The sequence below is a fragment of the Tigriopus californicus genome, chromosome 2 (assembly GCF_007210705.1).
Source record: "Tigriopus californicus strain San Diego chromosome 2, Tcal_SD_v2.1, whole genome shotgun sequence".
Classification (NCBI taxonomy): domain Eukaryota; kingdom Metazoa; phylum Arthropoda; class Copepoda; order Harpacticoida; family Harpacticidae; genus Tigriopus; species Tigriopus californicus.
Genome location: NC_081441.1, coordinates 3,750,441 through 3,759,879, shown reverse-complemented (window position 1 = coordinate 3,759,879; position 9,439 = coordinate 3,750,441). Strand labels below are relative to the sequence as shown.

At 41.7% G+C, this 9,439-nt stretch overlaps 1 long non-coding RNA gene across 1 annotated transcript; it reads left to right on the top strand.

Moving 5' to 3' along the window:
* The first annotated feature begins 7,705 nt into the window (after window positions 1-7,705).
* LOC131877156 (uncharacterized) lies at window positions 7,706-8,683 on the top strand. The gene is made up of 2 exons (XR_009372854.1): window positions 7,706-8,033; window positions 8,090-8,683. It is a non-coding gene; the product is annotated as an uncharacterized LOC131877156 (long non-coding RNA).
* The last annotated feature ends 756 nt before the right edge of the window (window positions 8,684-9,439 follow it).

The window sequence follows — 9,439 nt, the reverse complement described above, 5'->3', positions numbered from 1 at the left end:
ATTGCTTTGTCCCTCATTTAGCATCCATCCTCCTTCCACTTCATGGACTTTTGACTGGAGCGAGCGGCAAAAGTAAGAGCGGCAAGAGCACCCATCCCCTTGGAATCCTCCAACAACATGGCAAACAGTGGTTACCACTTGCTTTCTTTTCAATAAAGCTTCATCCAGCGGAAATCAAATACAGCCCCTTCAACTGAGAACTCTTGGCTGTATATTTGGGCATCAAGCATTTCCGTTACTTTGTTGAAGGCTGTCCCTTCACAGTGTTTACGGATTACTGCCCACTCACATTCGCTCTCCGATCCTGGACAGAGCGAACTGCCCGACAAATACGCCACTTGGCCTACATCGCCGAATTCACGGGGGATGTCCAATTCAATAAAGGATCGGCCAGCGTAGTAGCGGACTCCTTGTCAAGATCAACACTGTTGACCATGGACGTGGGTCTTTCTTTTACCAACCTGTCTGTATTCCAGGCCGAGGCCCTCCTTCAGCATAGGATCGCCCGGTTTGGAGTGCCCGGAACGATAACCTCGGACCCCAGCACACAATTTACGTCTCCCCTTTGGGCAGCCGTGACCGAGCTCTTTGGAATTCACCACATTACAAGTACTGCCTACCATCCGCAAAGCAATGGTACGGTAGAGAGACTACATCGCCAACTGAAAAGCGCGCTATGTGCACGTCTCACAGACCTCAACTGGATGGTACCGCTCCCGGCCGTGCTCCTGGGCATCCGGGCCGCTTATCGCCAAGATTTGGGCGGTTCGTCAGCAGATTTGACGTCTGGAGGGTCATTACGACTTCCAGGCGAGTTCTTCCACTCTACTCTGTATGTCCCAAAGGATGCTCCCGCTTTCTTAGTTCAGTTACAAACACCTATGCGTACACTTCAACCTCCACCAGCTTCCGTCCATCGATCGTCATTCGCCCTCGCCTTCAGAGGTGCTCCCATGTTTTTGTACAGAGGGACGCAGTCAAGTCTCCTCTACACCCCACTTATGATGGACCTTTCCTTATCCATTCTCGTTCGGACAAATATTTTGTGATTCATTTGAGCACCGGATCAGACAGCGTCTCTATCGACCGCTTGAAACTGGCCTACCTACCGCCTGAGGAAGTGGTTCATGCTAACCCAGAAACCTTCCACCACGATCACGACTACCTGTTATACTCAGTACCTGATACATCATTCCTTTTTGTCTCTTTTTATGTCAGTCGCAATGTCATGCCCATTTTCATGTCAATGCCATTGCTGGATGGGAGCTGTAGCAACCCTAGCAAAATGGTCCGTCTCAACCCTAATGGGGTGAGGAAGAAAAGGGAAATATAAAGAATCGGTGAACAACCAAGAGACACCCCACAAACACGTGCTATCCAATGGAATATTTGTTGTTCATCAGGACTCGCAAACTGAGTGTTGGGATAGGGAGGCGGTAATTCTGAAATGTTTTCCCGTTAGGGTTCTTCTGAAATCTCGAGAGGGTAAAAAATATTGGCTGAATCAACGAGTTGTCCGAGAAGTGACATAAGGTGCCAAAATCTACCTTTGAAGCTTAATGTGATGCTACTTTTCCCTATTATCTCAAATATTATTTACATTGGCTTTCAATACCCGACAGTATTTTGAAAGTTTCCAAAGGGACAGTTGGAGTGACTTCAAATAAAAGGTTTCGTACCGCTTCTGGTAATATTTCCCACACACTTCTTTGTCCATCATGCCAACTTATATGTTCCCCAATTCCTTTCTGGAAGTCATTCGACCTTGGTTATTGGTCGGACCAAGCCCTCTCCTTCACTACTGAAATACATCCAAGTTATAATATCTCTCGGCTGACATCATTCCGTAAGTCTTGTCCCATTCTGGGTTTAAAAAATGAATATAAGTGCTGGAATTCCTATCCCGGTACTCATGACTTTACCTGTCTACAACAGAATTTGGGCACAACAGCTGCGTGGTGACCAGAAAAATGAACAATAAGAGCACGAAACCATCCCCATAAAATTTGCCTTGATCCTAATCTGTACCTTCTAATTCCAAACTTGCACTTGGCCTGTTGAAATTAGGGTTCTGCTGAGTTTCTCTTTTTTCATAGACCATCATAGGAAGTAATAAATGGCTATGAAAGTGTTATTTCCTATCCCCTTGTTGTTTTGAATAATCATATACTGTATGTTTTCATCTATGAACAAGATATAGTTACGCTATGGATTGATCATATGAATGACAATTATAATTTTTAAACTTGGCTCTGTAATTATAGTTACAAAGCTGAAGAACAATAGCATAAGGCATTGATGAAAAACTTACCAACCCTAATACAGGGCATTGATAAAGATCCTGTTTCCACTCATAATTTCAATTTTATAATATTTTTGAGTTTCCTTTCTATTTCATGTGCCTCTTTCTCATCTGTCATACCAATTGATAAAATGAAAGCAAATTATTGAATTAGGTGAGGTAAAGTTGTAAGCTCCTACTTTTCTTGGAGAAGGTTGATACGTATTTTTTTCTAGAAAAACAGGACTTTTTTGCATTCAAAAAAAAGAGCAAAAAAAGGCTTGTGCACTCTTATGATAAGGAAAACAAGACTTAAATTTTCAACAAAAAGTAAAAGAGAAAGGAGAACCACACTCATTCGTGTTGTTTTCTGCCAAATAGCTCAGAATCACTACTCCCTCTTGATCAGTGCGCTTACTGCTGGTCACTCACTCACTGCACAAGGTAAAAAAAAAATGTGGTAGACAGCTAAAGTCATGAGTACCCCTTTCCCAGTAGCGGTAAGGAAATCAGCCAAATAAAACGAAAAAAGATAAGATAATAATTTTTCAAGTTTGATCAAACCCATCGAATAATTTGAAAAAACTTTCTAAGCTGTATTTTGACGTCAATTTGGAGAAAAGTGAAAGCGACTAGTATTGAATAATGAATAGTTAATCCAGTCGCAATTCCAAAAAAGACAATTTTGAAAATCTGCTTCACTTGTGGACAAGGGGACAAAAGTGGACAAAAGTGGACAAAAAGGGAACAGAAATGGGCACAAGGTTTTCAAAGGTGAGTACAATTGTCCAAAGGTGGGTTGACAAGCAATAACTTTAAATACCATTATATTTAATGTCCTTACCTATTCTATATGTTAACCAGCAAATGGAATCATCAATTGATAAAATGTAAGCTTTCTTAAAACGCATTAATATTATGTAGAAACTAACCTTTCACCAAAACAAACAAAAAAATTTTATTTATGTTTTTGATTTCCAAAATAAAAACTAAAATGAGCATCTTAATAAACTATATTGATAAAATACAGCATTGTGAAGTTGAACAAAATATCATTGATATATTTTGACTGTTAAGAAGTAAAAGCACTCAGGGCACCTGGAGGCCGGGCAGTTTTAACTAAAACTAAGTCTTGAAATTAAAAATATGCTAGCAACTGCATATCAAACATCGAAAACTACTTTCAATAGTTATAAGTGGTATATGAATTACACTTTTTTATACATCTGTAAAGTAAGAAATATTTTCTTTTTTTTCATTAAATGAAGTTATTCTTTTCATCTTCTGAAATAAAACACCTTAAAGCCAAGAAACCTAACAATAATTCAAGCAAGTCGTTTCTGGAAAAAAATCACAAATGAGAGATAAATTTTTAGACTTTCTTTTAGAGTGTTGGTTCTAAAGCCTCCTGTTATGGTACAGTTTTGAACAGGGGTGGACAAAAGAGTACAAAAATAAAGTACACACTGACGAATCCTAATCCGCTCGCAAGGTACGGACTTCAGGACCACGCAACCGTTCGACTCTTGAAATTCCTGATAAACGTTATTCTCCACCGATTAGTTGGCGGTGCTCATTTTTAAATTTGTGATTAAGTGTTAGATAGAGACTTTAAGGGCTATTAATATCGTGTTAGGTTAGGTCAGGTTAGGTAAGGTTAGGTTAGGCTTTATAAGTTTAGGTTAAGTTTAAAAAAGTAGCACCGCCAACTAATCGGTGGAGAATAACGTTTACCGAAATTCCTCATCGTGCTCCTCGAGCTAGAACCATGCCGATGACGACTTGAGTAAGTCATTTGCAACTTGGAGGTAGCGTGGGCGAAATTAGGTATGACATGGAGTACGGAAGTAGTGGAGAGGAAAGCTCTCTGAAACCGCGCTAGAAGTTGTTTCAGTTTTGCATTACCTATGAATTGAGTACTTGATCATGAAGATGAAATTCATTGAGTTCTCTCTTAGCCGAAATGTATTAAAGTTGGTCAAGTTGGTGGGCATAGGAAAGACGGAGATGGCCTCAACCTTGGCGGGGTCGGGCATCATCCCAGCATACAACACAATGAACCTGGAGTACGGCATTTTGTCGCCAATCTCCAGCTTGTTAATGCTGAGGGTTATGCCCTCCGCAAAACATATGTTGAAGACAATTTGTAACTGGTCCAAGAGCTCATCATAGTGGGTTGCCTGCAACAGCATATTATCAACGATCTTTGCCATCCCGCCCTTGGCAATGCAGGTTGCCATTGCAGCGTCCATTCTGAACCCAAAAATGTCGCCGCTACCCTTCCATCCCATGGGCGCCAACAGGGGGGCAGTTCTTGCCGTCGGGAAGGAGGAACATGCACAATTTGGAAGCTTCCGTTGACACCGGCAAATGGTAATACCCATGGACAGCCTTGAGCTTAGAGAAGACCTTGGCATTTGGGTCATCCTGATGCATTAGGTCAGGCACAGAGGAAAAGGGGTGGACCGGGCATGTAGTGGCGTTGTTGAGGCAAAGGTAGTCAATTACCAAGAGCACTTTTGGTTTAGGAACAAAGTGAGCTGGTGAGACCCATTTGGTTGGCTCAGTTTCTTGGACCATTACCCTGGAACCAATCCACTCAGATATGAGGTTAGACGCTGCCTCCTTGTAATGCAGGGGCACCTGCCTAGCCATTTTTACGTGAAGCGGTTTAATTAGAGGGCTTGTCAGAGAAAAGTCACTCCGGCCAAGCAGCTTTAGACTTTGCTTTGAGCAGTGTGTCAGGCTGATCAACTTCTCTTGCGTTATGGAGTTTCAACCAAAGCAGACAAACAAGCCATCAACTCACTGGCTCCCTGAATTTGGAACTTGATTTTGAGAATCATGTAACTAAATGTGTTCAAAGCCAATCCCCATTACACACACACCAGGCAGCAGCAAGGGAGCCAAAAAAATCTCAGAAATCTTGTGAGTTTCGCTTTTCTGACTAGCCCTCTAGGTTTAATGAATGGTGTAGAAGCAGTTTTTGTTGACGTCTTGTCATTTGGGGCCGAGGGTCCTTAAGAGTAGAGATTACATACTAAGAAATCCTGTTCCTCTCTAAAATAAAAAAGAAAGTTGTATAGGATTTTGACAATTATAGTGTTTTTCATGTTTTCAGGTATGTAAGGTTTTTATGTGGGCTTGAATTCCATAAAGCAATAAAATCAAGATTGTTCCCCATAATTGTCTGAGGTTGTGAAATGCCAATATGTGTATGGAATATTCCGTGAAGTATCTTTACCACTGTGTTCCCTTGTCAAAAGAGACAAAAGTTGTCAAGAAATCTAAATTGTTGAGGATTTTCTTCTTCATGATCATGTATAGAAATTTGGCCTTTTAAGACATTACATCGAGTTTTTGTTCAGCCTGCCGTTCAGCCGGAAGGGAGTGTAAGATTTGGAAACTGAAATGGAGCTACCTACCTGAATGAGGCTTTGGAGCAAAAATTTAAAGGGGGATTTGATACTTTTTGAAAAGCTATTCTATGAGATATGACTTATTTACCAACAAAGAACGAACTAAAAATACGATTTTCCTGAGTTCAAATCCATGTCCTGTAAAGATATTTTGTCCTTTTTTGTTATAATCTTGCTTTTTGAATTTATGTGGTAGCCTGACATATTTAAAGAGCTGCAACAACAAATAAGCATTATGAAAACAAGGCGGAATTGTTGTTCAATTGTTCTTGTAAGATAAGTCTTTGGCTTGTAGTTAAGTCAAAGGAGACATTGGTGTCTTGACCTACATAAGTAAAACAGAAAAAAGGTAACAAGTTATAACGTTGTATACCTTCAACTCGCTGGTAATTACTTACTTTCAATGCGGGCTGTTGTTGGATCAATGTCTTGATCACTCTCGTTTTAAACAATCTAGTTCATGTTGCTCCTTTCATTGTCGTACTCAAAATGACATGGCATTGGTTCCATGTTCACCGCACAGATTAGACTAGCTAAAGTGACTTCTGGGACACAGGTCCTATCTTAAGATTGACATTGGTTTAGTGGCCAAGGTCCTTATTGGAGTTCACTTTGGGGCTCCTCTGTCTGTATTTCGTTTTTATTTGTCAATGGGCGTGGAAAAGAATTGGTGCTGTGTAATGCTGTCAAGTGAGATTGTTGTAGTAATATGGTTTTTGAGGTTTTGTTGTTCCGGGCGAGGTCAAATTGCGTTTCCGAATCAAAACGTGACTCTTATTCAGTATTATCCCGCCCTCGTCCAAAACTTGAGCCTCTAACATGCTCAATTCTTTTGATTTGGGTGGCGCTCCTCCTCTTGTTCGCTTTAATTCATTCATGTGGTCCGATGTTTCTCTTCCTGGCTCTTAACTGTATTTTAAAGACAACAATCGGCAATGACAATGGATTTCTAAATATGCTTGAAACTAAGTCCGTGGGCTTACCTGCAAATTATTCAATGGCCACTTTAGATTTTTTGGGTCAAATGCCTCGAAGGCAGGTTGTTTTTCCACTTCATTGTACATCTTGGCCACTTTCACCTACGAGTCCATAGCCTTTCGCCATGGAAAGGAAAGCTCTACAGACCGTGTCGTTATATGATTTGTGGATAGCTCCAGCTCAACTCCCATCGAGGGTGTGAGTTTAAACACTGCCCTGGTTTAAATTTTTTGTTCCGTCTTCGGCAAGCAGAGGAAACCAAACAAAACCATTAAAAATCTCATTTCAATGGCGCTGTGTTCATGAGTGGCCGGAATCTAAGTTTCCAGCCACTTGTGAAGAAAATAGACATTCTCTGACATCAAATTTGGCTTTGTGTGGTTTCGAGGGTAATTCATACCTTAAAAACTGGTTCTTGTACAAGAAAACTATTCAATAGAGGCGCCGTTCTTTGCCTGCAGCTTAGTCAAGTTCGAATCTCACAAAGTTGATTGGTCTACACTAGAGGGCTTGTCAGAGAAAAGTCTCTCCAACCAAGCCACTTGAGACTTTGCTTTGAATACATTTTGGTAGTTGTGCAGCAGGCTGTCGGGCTGATCAATTTCGCTTGCGTTATTCAGTTCCAACCCAAGCAGACAAACGAGCCATCAACTCACTGGCTCCCTGAATTCGGAACTTGATTTAGAGAATCACGTAACTAAATGTGTCCAACGCCGATCCCCATCGCAAACACCAGGCAGCTGCGAGGGAGGCAAAAAAAATCTCAGAAATCTCGTGAGTGTCGCTTCCCTGACTAGCCCTCTAGTCTACACACCTTTAACGCGTTCGCCATTTCATCATGCCCTCTGGTGTGAAGAGAAACTTGAGCAAGCCCTCATTGCTCCTCTCTTCAAACTCGACGGCATTAAATGGGGGAACGCAATCAAGTTGTCTTAACCAAGCCTGGCAACTAAAATGGAGAAGAGGTCCATGACGCCAGAGGTTGCTTGCATCTAGCTTGGTGGCACTAGTAAGAGGGTGTATTTTAGTTTACAAAGTGACCTTGCCATGAAATGCTCCCAATCTACAACAATATTACTTTGTGAATTTAGTTGGACAAAATTGCGTGAAACATTTTCCAGTTTTCACATAGAATGGAAGCTTACCAAGTGCAATCAATCATGGACTTCTGGAAATATGGACTCCAAACGAGCTTCCTGCCAAATTGGCTTGCTTTTGGTCATGGTAACTCTGAGTCACTTTGCAAATAAAAATGATAAAGGTTTATTCTGAAGGCAGGATTCAAACCCACGCCCTCTGGGAAACCATGTTGTGTCTCTATTGAGTGAATTAGACTTGCCACCAAATTTAGCCAGGTAGCAGAACTAATCCTGTCTAGTGTCAATCTACCTTATGATGTCCTCTGCTTCAGGATGAGTTTGGTCCAAGCCCATATCTTAGGCCCAAATTTCTTGAAATATGGACTTTGAACGAGCCCCCCTGCAAAATGGCTTGCTCTCATAGCAACTCTAGCCACTTTGAAAATTAAAGCATTTGGATAGAAAACTCTTCTGGACCTACATCAACCAAATTTTCTTCTATGGCCTTCACCTTTGGCTGCCCAACTCTGCCCAATCCGCCTTCCAGTCCGCCAAGGCCACCTTCCACCTTTACATAGTTCCTCAAATGATACCTGGGCGTGCCCCAATATGCCAAAAATGCATGGACACATTTTCTATGCAAAACCGAGCCCCTCACCCGATGGCTGGCCAGTTTAGTGTCCACCAGTATTGGGAACCTGACCTTTCTGGATGTGATGTCCGGACACAAGTTATCTTTTCCGGTCAAGGACTTACTAACACCTTATTGTCCTTGGCCCGACATCCCTTCGGAGTATTGGTGGTCACGCACCTTTGTCAAGCTCCCGGCCCAATACCATCAACGGCGGGAGCTGACAATAGATCTGTTCAATCTGACCCACCCACTCTACCATGTACTGCAAGAATAAAGATTTTCACCACCTGCCTCTACCAAACTGTTCATGTACAGTCTGTGAAACCCCTCTTCACTTTTTCCATGTGCACTGAACCAACTCTAGTCATCTTTGTTGTGATATCACTTTCTAGTCAACTTTTTTTATCATTCTTGATCACTGCATTCTTTTATTTATGCATCGATTTTGGTTTATGATATTTATGCATCCAGTTTGACACATTTTAGTATCTGACATGACCATGAGTCCCAAAGATTATTATTATTAATGATAATTATTCGCCATTACAGTGGCCAACGCTATAACCAATTGACACATTGAAGTAGTAGCTGGACAATGAAAAGCAACACAATTTTTGGGAGGTCATTGGGGCACTTTTCAAAACAGTAGAGGTACTAAGAATTCAAGAGGTATTTTTATCTAGTGCTTGGGTCAGGAGTTCCATGTTTCCGTTCACCACGGGAATTCGATAAGTCAGAACCTTTCATCCCTGGCTGGTGGACGGAGAATAACTCAGAAGTTGCACCTGTACTCAGCTCCAGAGACTGTTCAACAGGTCGATGGTGGCTCACTGATGTATGCAATGCACTTCCCCAGGTCCTCTTGACTCTGCACGGCTTCCTGGGTCCTGACTCCAAACGTTGACTCTCACTACTCTGATTTCAAAATAGGTCGACTTGACTTCCGGCACTCGAAGCAAAATTGCCCTTGATTCAACTACCAGCAAGAGAGCTGGAGCTGGAGCAAGATAGTTGGGAGTTGTTATTCCTTTCAATGTTCAATGGTGAC